Genomic DNA, 8,060 nt, shown 5'->3' with positions numbered 1-8,060 from the left:
GCAACAAGGGGACCTTTAGCAGGTTGAGCACCCTGGCCTGAGCAGCCAGGAACAGTGGTATTCATGGTGAATCAATGTATGTAAGTATTTGCTAGGTGCTTATGGAATTTCACTATAGGGAATGATGTAAAAAAGTTTTTTGCAGTGATGTAGCTTGACACAAGTGGACAGCAGTATAACACAAAAGCCAGGACCCCACTATTCAATCAAATTAGTCTAAACTTAGCATTCCTATCCCTTCAGCTAACATTCCCAACCCATTTCCACCTATATCTAAAGTTTCCTCTATGCCTAAGCCTTCCAACGCCTATAAAGCTCTCCATTTTCTACAGGGCTCCCCCACACTTCTCCAGGAGAAGCAGTTTAGCTGCTTACTTTCTCAAGGTGATATTGATAGATGAGGAATTTGGATATGGCTAGGAAGGAACTACAGGCCTCCAAAAGCATGTGTCCTGCTGAAACTGCAACCTCTGCTACTCCTTTATCTGTAACACTGGGTTGGGCACCAAAGGACAACATTGATATATCTATAGTGGTTAATGGCAACTGTTTTTAGCTGAGTTGCTGTCTGTTGTGGAACCTGCAGGTAAATGGAGTACTTATGTTTTATCTCAAAACTGGGCTACCAATATTTGAAGAACTGGAAATCTTCTCATAGGACTGTCTGATAAAAAAAAAAATTAAAATCTGTGTTGTTTGAAAAGATAGAAGGTTAGCATTCTTCTTGACAAGAATGAAAGAGGTCCCTATGGCCATACAACATATACCGTATAAAGGGATTACTACTTACCTTGTGGCATCTCTACCGACGTTTTTCTCTTATATGCCATTATTTTAGACAGAATACTGTAAACTGTGGATTGAGATGGACCTGTTGAGACACATATGCCAAGGGCAGGTATTCCTCTACCTTAGCTATTAACTTGTCTTGTTATCTTTGGATTACTAATACTTGTACTAAATGTAGGGCTTATAGAAGCATTTTTAACTACAAAGTATGTACTACATTCTTTCTCTGAGAAAAGACACGCTTAAAATTGATCAAAACAGAGTAACAAACATATGATATAATAAGTGGCAACTCTACTGTGTGATACCAGTGTAGGAACCTCTTGGTAGGTAGGTGCTAGAGGTAGGATTTTTTTGCAGGATAGGTAAATTTAGGCAGGCTTGGCTGGCAGCCAAGCCTGTTTGTATTGATCTGGTCAGGAGGACTGGGGAGGCACACATGTGAGGACTGGGAGCATGCAGTCTGAGATGGGCGCAGAACCAGAAGTGTAGACTGTGGAGTAAGGGGCAGTGGAAAGAGGCGGCTGCAGCCAGGAGGGCTGGCAGGGCCCGAAGAGGGCTAACTGGGATCAGTAGCCAAAATAGAACAACTGGTCGCAGCCAGGAGGGCTGGGGAGAGAAGCACAGACAGGAGGACTGGGAGGCACGCATGAGAGGACTGGGAGCTTGCAATCTGAGATGGGTGCAGAACCAGAAGTGTGGACTGTGGAGGAAGGGGCAGTGGAAAGAGGCAGCTGCAGCTAGAAGGGCTGGCAGGGCCTGATGAGGGCTAACTGGGACCAGTAGCCAAAATAGGGCAGCTAGCAAAAGGACTTTTCTGCTACACCATTGGGGCCCGCGGTCCCAGCCTGCAAAGGGCATTTGCTGAGGCCCGGCAGAGTTAGTGTCAGGCCTAAACAACAAATAGTACTAGCTGTTCCTGGGGAACCAAGTGATGTGCTGGGAGTGACTAGAAGTAACAGTCTGCAGCAAGTGATGTGCTGGTGGAGTGAGGAGTAATGAGCTTCAAGCAAGTTTGTGCAGGAGGAAGTTGAAGGAGTATGTACAGGGAGTGTACATAGTTGTCCCAAAAAAAAACAATTGCTGTTTATATTGATCCATGCTGGGCATCCCATATCTCCCATCCCCATCCAAGTTATACCCCTCAATAAATAACAAAAACAAAGTTCATTGACAATGACTGCTTTATGTCTCGGAGTGCTTGAGAGTGAATGCAGGGCTGGGGAGGGTGACAGACAAACCACAATTCTCAGCAGCCCCATGGGGGTACCGCTACACCAGCATAGAAAGTAAACATATGTAAAAAACAGAGTCAAGCTAGCAATAATAATTAGACATACTAAGAAATAGAAAATAAAACCTTGAACATAAATATGCACAAATAGTAAAAAAGGTTATCATAGAAAGAGTTCCAAATAAGTGATACAGGAAAATTGAAGGTTGAGCTTGCAGACACTTTGCCACATGTGAATCCTAATCAGAATAACATGCAGTCAATATATAATCCCATGTGCAGCTGACCACCAGAGACACCGCCACCTTAGATGGAATTATTCTAAAGGAAAAAAATTGCACTAGGTGTACAAAAAACTGAAAAATGTGAATATAAAACCTATGAGGAAGGTATCCTGCAGCTGGACACTATAACCCTGACATGGGGCACCACTAAGTATATATAAAGAAAAGTGCAACGCTGTATATAGACAAACACTAAAAAAGAAAAACCACAGTGCACAATGATTCACTAGTGATAAAATAAAATAAAATTAGTACAAATTGTCCATACATGTTCTAATATGGTAGAAAACTGGGGTGAATTAAGTGCGCGGCTGTCCCCACCGCAAAGCTTTATCACACTAAAATAAATCGTGCTTAATATTCATATAATGTCCATAAATACACATATGTGAGTCCCTGTTTGGGTAAATCGGTGACTTCCACCGCAATAGACCCGTCACCATAGGAAGATTAAAGGCTTACCAGACAGCCCTTAGTAAAAGGCATGAAAAACCTCCACTTTGGTTGTTGTCCCTTCTGTGGATGGGTCTCGTCCGGAAGCGTTGAATAAGTAACAGCAGACGGTCATCAATGGAAAAAGTTCTGTCAGGGGCATGTCAGTAGCCGTCGGGTGAATCTGCGTGCACGCAGGGGCACGAGGAGTCTTTCTAGGACAATTCAGCTCAATTCCCCACCAGGGGGCGCCGGAGCGCTCCCGTGTGTGCCCGTACGCGCGATCGCGGGTGCGCGCGCGCGCCCGTTCGCGCTAGCGCTGTTTTGGCGCCAAGGTCCCTTTAAAAGAATGACAGGTGCTCATGTCAGGTGCTGTTCGTCTGCAGCTCTGCACCTGAAATTTTCCTGTATCTGCCTGTCTGTTATTTTGCTAGTGACCCGGCTACGTCTGACCATTCTCCAGTCTCCTATCCGACCCGGCTTGCCTGACCTTGCTTATGCTGTTACCTATTGCCGAACTCCTGCCTGCCTGACTATTGCTTGGATCATCCCTTTTGTTTATTCCTGCCTGATCTCCTGCCAAACGGACTGTCTGACCTTGCTTGCCTGTGTCCTGTGACGCTGCTCTCCGCCTGTTTGTTTTGCATCCAGCTGCTGTCTTCGCATCTGTCTGCCTGCCTCCCGGTCTGCACCAGCCTGCCTGCATCCGCAGCTCAGCCATCCCTGAGGGACATCCTTCCAGTTCCGGTATCTGCTTCTGCTGGAACCTGCATCAGGCCCTCCTACCCACTGCGCTCAGGAGACCACTGTTCCCACTTCCAGCGGCTCCTGAACCAGCGTTTAAGAGAGGTCTCCTTCCACCAGTCAGGCTCAACTACCAGGTACCTAACAGTACGAACAGCCATGACTGAGCCTGCAGGAGAGACCTCTCCCATCAAGGAGATCTGTACGCATTTAGCAGCTCTCACCCAAGCTGTAAAGACCTTACAAGACAGTTACAACAGACTGGAGGGTCAAGTGTTGAACCTCAGTGGTCCCGGTGGTGTGGCTCCTGCTTCCGCAGCCGCTCCAGTACAGGCTGCTGCACCACCCTCTGTGGTCATGCTTCCACCGGAGACAAGAGACCCTGTTCCTGAAAAGTTTTCTGGTGACCGAACCAAGTTTTTGACTTTTCACAGCGCTTGTCAACTTTACTTCGGTCTACAGCCACGGACTTTTTCCTTGGAAGCTACCAAAGTGGGGTTTGTCATATCCCTCCTTCAGGGGGAACCCCAGACCTGGGCCCACCGCCTGCTTGAAAGCAATGCTATACAGATTCAGTCTTTACCCGCCTTTTTTGAAGCCATGGCCCAGCTATATGAGGACCCCCAGCGGACTGCCACCGCTGAGGCAGCTTTGTTCGCGCTCCAGCAAGGCCGTAGGCCGGCCGAGGACTATGTTATGGGCTTTCGACGCTGGAGCGTGGACACTCAATGGAACAACGCAGCTCTACGCCACCAGTTCCGCATGGGGCTATCTGAGGGTCTTAAGGATGAACTTGCCCGGGTAGGAATGCCTGACACCTTGGAGGAGCTCATTGCTATTACTATCCAAATTGACCGACGCCTTCGTGAGCGCCGGTCTGAACGATCTTCTCAACAAACGCGGCCTATGTGGATGACCGCAAGAGCCCCGCTGCCTGCCTCCCGGTACCTACCTTCTGCCGGCCCAAGTCCAGTCAACCAAACAACTGATGCTCCTGAACCGATGCAACTGGGACTTATGCATACTACGCTGACCCCTGAAGAACGGGCACGCAGCCGCCAACTGAATCTTTGTCTCTATTGTGGCGGGACGGGCCACTATGTGAACAACTGCCCAGTAAAGATCCGTAAGTGTTTTTCTTCTACTCCAACCAGCCTATCCGCTTTAACAGCCAATGCCACTCAACTTGTTCTCCCTCTCTCATTTCAGCTTCAGGAAAGAACAATTCAAGTCAACGCCATTGTTGATTCTGGGGCATGTAGCTGCTTTGTTGACTCTGTTTTTGCTACCCAACAAAATCTTCCTTTAAAGAATAAAACACACAGACTTTCAGTTTTTCTGGCCAATGGGTCCCATATAAGATCTGGACAGGTCTCTCAAGAAACCCTTCCTCTGTCTGCTACCTGCTCATCTCAGCACCGAGAAATCCTAGTCCTGGACGTAATTTCATCACCTCTTTTCCCAGTCATTTTGGGTATGCCCTGGCTTCAGGCCCACAATCCTCTTGTTAACTGGGCCACGGGCGAGATCAAGTTTCAGTCACCCTATTGCCAAAGACATTGTTTACCTGAACCTGTTAATTCTGCTGCTACCTTACTTTGTATGGACATTGACCCAGACCTGCTTCAAGACGTACCAGAGGTCTATCAGGGGTTTGCAGATGTGTTCAGCAAGAAGGGAGCAGACTCTCTGCCACCCCACCGTCCCTATGATTGTCCAATTGAGTTGCTTCCTGGAGCTGAGATTCCTTTTGGGCGCATCTTTCCGCTATCTGAGAAAGAAAAAGAGGCACTTAAGGTTTACATAAACGAAAATCTTGAAAAAGGCTTCATCCGACAGTCCACTTCACCAGCTGGTGCAGGAATATTTTTTGTCTCCAAGAAAGATCAAACACTTCGCCCTTGTGTGGACTATCGGGAGCTAAACAAAATTACGGTCAAAAACCGTTATCCATTGCCCCTAATACCTGAACTGTTCCAAAAATTAAGGTCTGCCATCATCTTTACCAAATTAGATCTGAGAGGGGCCTACAATCTGGTCCGCATTCGGGCCGGGGATGAATGGAAGACGGCCTTCCGGACCCGTTTCGGACACTATGAATACCTAGTCATGCCCTTCGGCCTTTGCAATGCTCCTGCCACGTTTCAGCATCTGGTCAATGATGTGTTTAAAGATTTCCTGGACATTTTTCTAATCGTCTACTTGGACGATATTCTAATCTTCTCCAGTTCACTCGAGCAACATAGGGAACATGTCCGTAAAGTCCTGGCCCGACTCCGCCTGCACAGACTGTATGCTAAGGCGGAGAAGTGCGAATTTGAACAAAAAGAGATTCAGTTCCTGGGGTTAGTGATCTCCCCAACCGGCATCAAAATGGATCCTCAGAAGGTGTCTGCTGTGTTAGAATGGCCAGCACCCATGGACAAGAAGGGGGTACAACGCTTCATTAGGTTTGCAAACTTTTATAGGTAGTTTATCAGGGGGTTCTCTGCCATCATCGCCCCCATCACGCAGCTAACTAAGCAGAATCTTCATTTCCACTGGAACCCGGAAGCTCAGGGGGCCTTTGAAGAGTTAAAGAGACGTTTCACGTCAGCTCCGATTCTTAGCCATCCTGACCCATCCTTGCCCTTTATCCTGGAGGTTGATGCTTCCGAAGTAGCCGTGGGTGCTATTATTTCCCAACGGCAAGGCAACAAGGACCTGATGCATCCCGTAGGGTTCTTTTCTAGGAAACTTTCACCGGCTGAGCGGAACTATGATGTGGGGGACCGGGAGCTACTTGCTATCAAGACAGCTTTGGAGCAATGGAGGTATTTGCTTGAAGGCGCAGTCCACCCGGTACTGATTTATACGGACCATAAGAATCTTGAATATTTAAGATCTGCTAAAAGACTAAAACCCAGACAGGCCCGTTGGGCTCTATTCTTTACATGGTTTTGTTTCCATATCACCTACCGGCCGGGGTCCAAAAATGTAAAGCCAGACGCGCTGTTGCGCATGGTTGATAATCCTAAAGACTTTTCTGTACCTGACACCATTCTGCCGGCAAATAGTTTCCTTCTCCTTCAAACAGATCTTCTGTCCGTGATCAGAGAAGCATCCTCAGAACCTTCAAGTATCCAGGGGTCCTCTTTAACATCTCAAGATGGACTATTATGGAGGGGAAGTCAAATTTTTGTACCAGAGAATGTCCGAGTCAAGGTGCTGACACTTTTGCATGACCATCCACTTGCAGGACATTTTGGGGTCCGTAAGACCCTTGAGCTGGTGCAGCGCACCTTTTGGTGGCCTAACCTGAAGGAATTTTGCAGAAAATATGTCAACTCCTGTTCTGTCTGCATCCAGAATAAAACTCCCAGGAACAGAGCTTGGGGACTACTAAGACCATTGCCTATACCAGATAGGCCCTGGAGGATGATTGCAATGGACTTTATAGTTGAAATGCCATGTTCTGAGGGATGTTCAGCGATCTTGTGGTCGTTGACCGGCTATCCAAAATGGCCCACTTTGTGCCCCTAAAAGGAACACCTTCTGCTGTGGAGATGGCCTGTGTGTTCATTAGGGAAATTGTCAGGTTACACGGAATCCCTGCAAATATAGTGTCCGATAGGGGGGTACAGTTTACCTCACGCTTTTGGAGAGCCCTTTGTGAAAATCTGAAAATTGAACTAGCCCTGTCTTCAGCATACCATCCCCAAACAAATGGGCAAACTGAAAGGACAAATCAGACTCTGGAGCAATACATTAGGTGTTTTACATCTTTTGTGCAAGATGATTGGGTGTCCTTGCTGCCCCTAGCGGAATTCGCTTACAATAATGCCAGTCACTCTGCCACCGGTCAATCCCCTTTCTTTGCCAATTATGGGTTTCATGCATCTTTTTTACCAGATTTTCTTTCAGAATCCTCAGTTTCAGCGGTCCAGGACACAGTGCAGTTCCTCAGTCATAATAACCGGATCTTGCAGGAAGCGGTATCCAAGGCGCAAGCGGACAATAAGAGGTTCTTTGATCAGAAAAGAAGAGGAGATCTAAACCTTCAGCTTGGCGACAAGGTATGGCTGTCTACCAATAATATTAGATTAGCATGTCCTTCCAAGAAGCTTGCCCCTAAATTTATTGGGCCTTTCCCTGTGAAAAGGAAAATTAACGAGGTGTCTTATGAATTATGCTTACCTGACTCATTTAAGATACACCCTGTGTTTCACGTGTCACTCTTGAAGCCTGCTGTAGATGATCCTTTTCCTGATAGGGGCACCAGGGTCCCTGAACCAGTTCTGGTGGACGGCAATGAGGAGTATGAAGTGGAAGCCATTCTTGACTGCAGAAAGAGGTCTGGGCAAGTACAGTTTTTAATTAAGTGGAAGGGGTATGGTCCGGAAAACAACTCATGGGAACCTGACTGTAATATTCATGCCAAACATTTGATTCATGCCTATTTCTCTGCCCATCCTGAAAAGAAGAGTTATCTGGGCATCCGGAGGCTGCCCGTTGGGGGGGGGCAATGTCAGGGGCATGTCAGCAGCCGTCGGGCGAATCTGCGTGCATGCAGGGGCACGAGGAGTCTTTCTAGGACA

At 47.3% G+C, this 8,060-nt stretch overlaps 1 non-coding gene across 1 annotated transcript; it reads left to right on the top strand.

Moving 5' to 3' along the window:
- Positions 1 to 689: 689 nt before the first annotated feature.
- Positions 690 to 817, top strand: LOC141125063 (U6atac minor spliceosomal RNA). Its single transcript, XR_012241361.1, has one exon. It is a non-coding gene; the product is annotated as a U6atac minor spliceosomal RNA (small nuclear RNA).
- The last annotated feature ends 7,243 nt before the right edge of the window (positions 818 to 8,060 follow it).

This window comes from Aquarana catesbeiana, linkage group LG01 (genome assembly GCF_042186555.1).
Source record: "Aquarana catesbeiana isolate 2022-GZ linkage group LG01, ASM4218655v1, whole genome shotgun sequence".
Taxonomy (NCBI): domain Eukaryota; kingdom Metazoa; phylum Chordata; class Amphibia; order Anura; family Ranidae; genus Aquarana; species Aquarana catesbeiana.
Note: the sequence above shows the minus strand (reverse complement) of the source record. Positions and strands in the feature narration are given on the sequence as shown.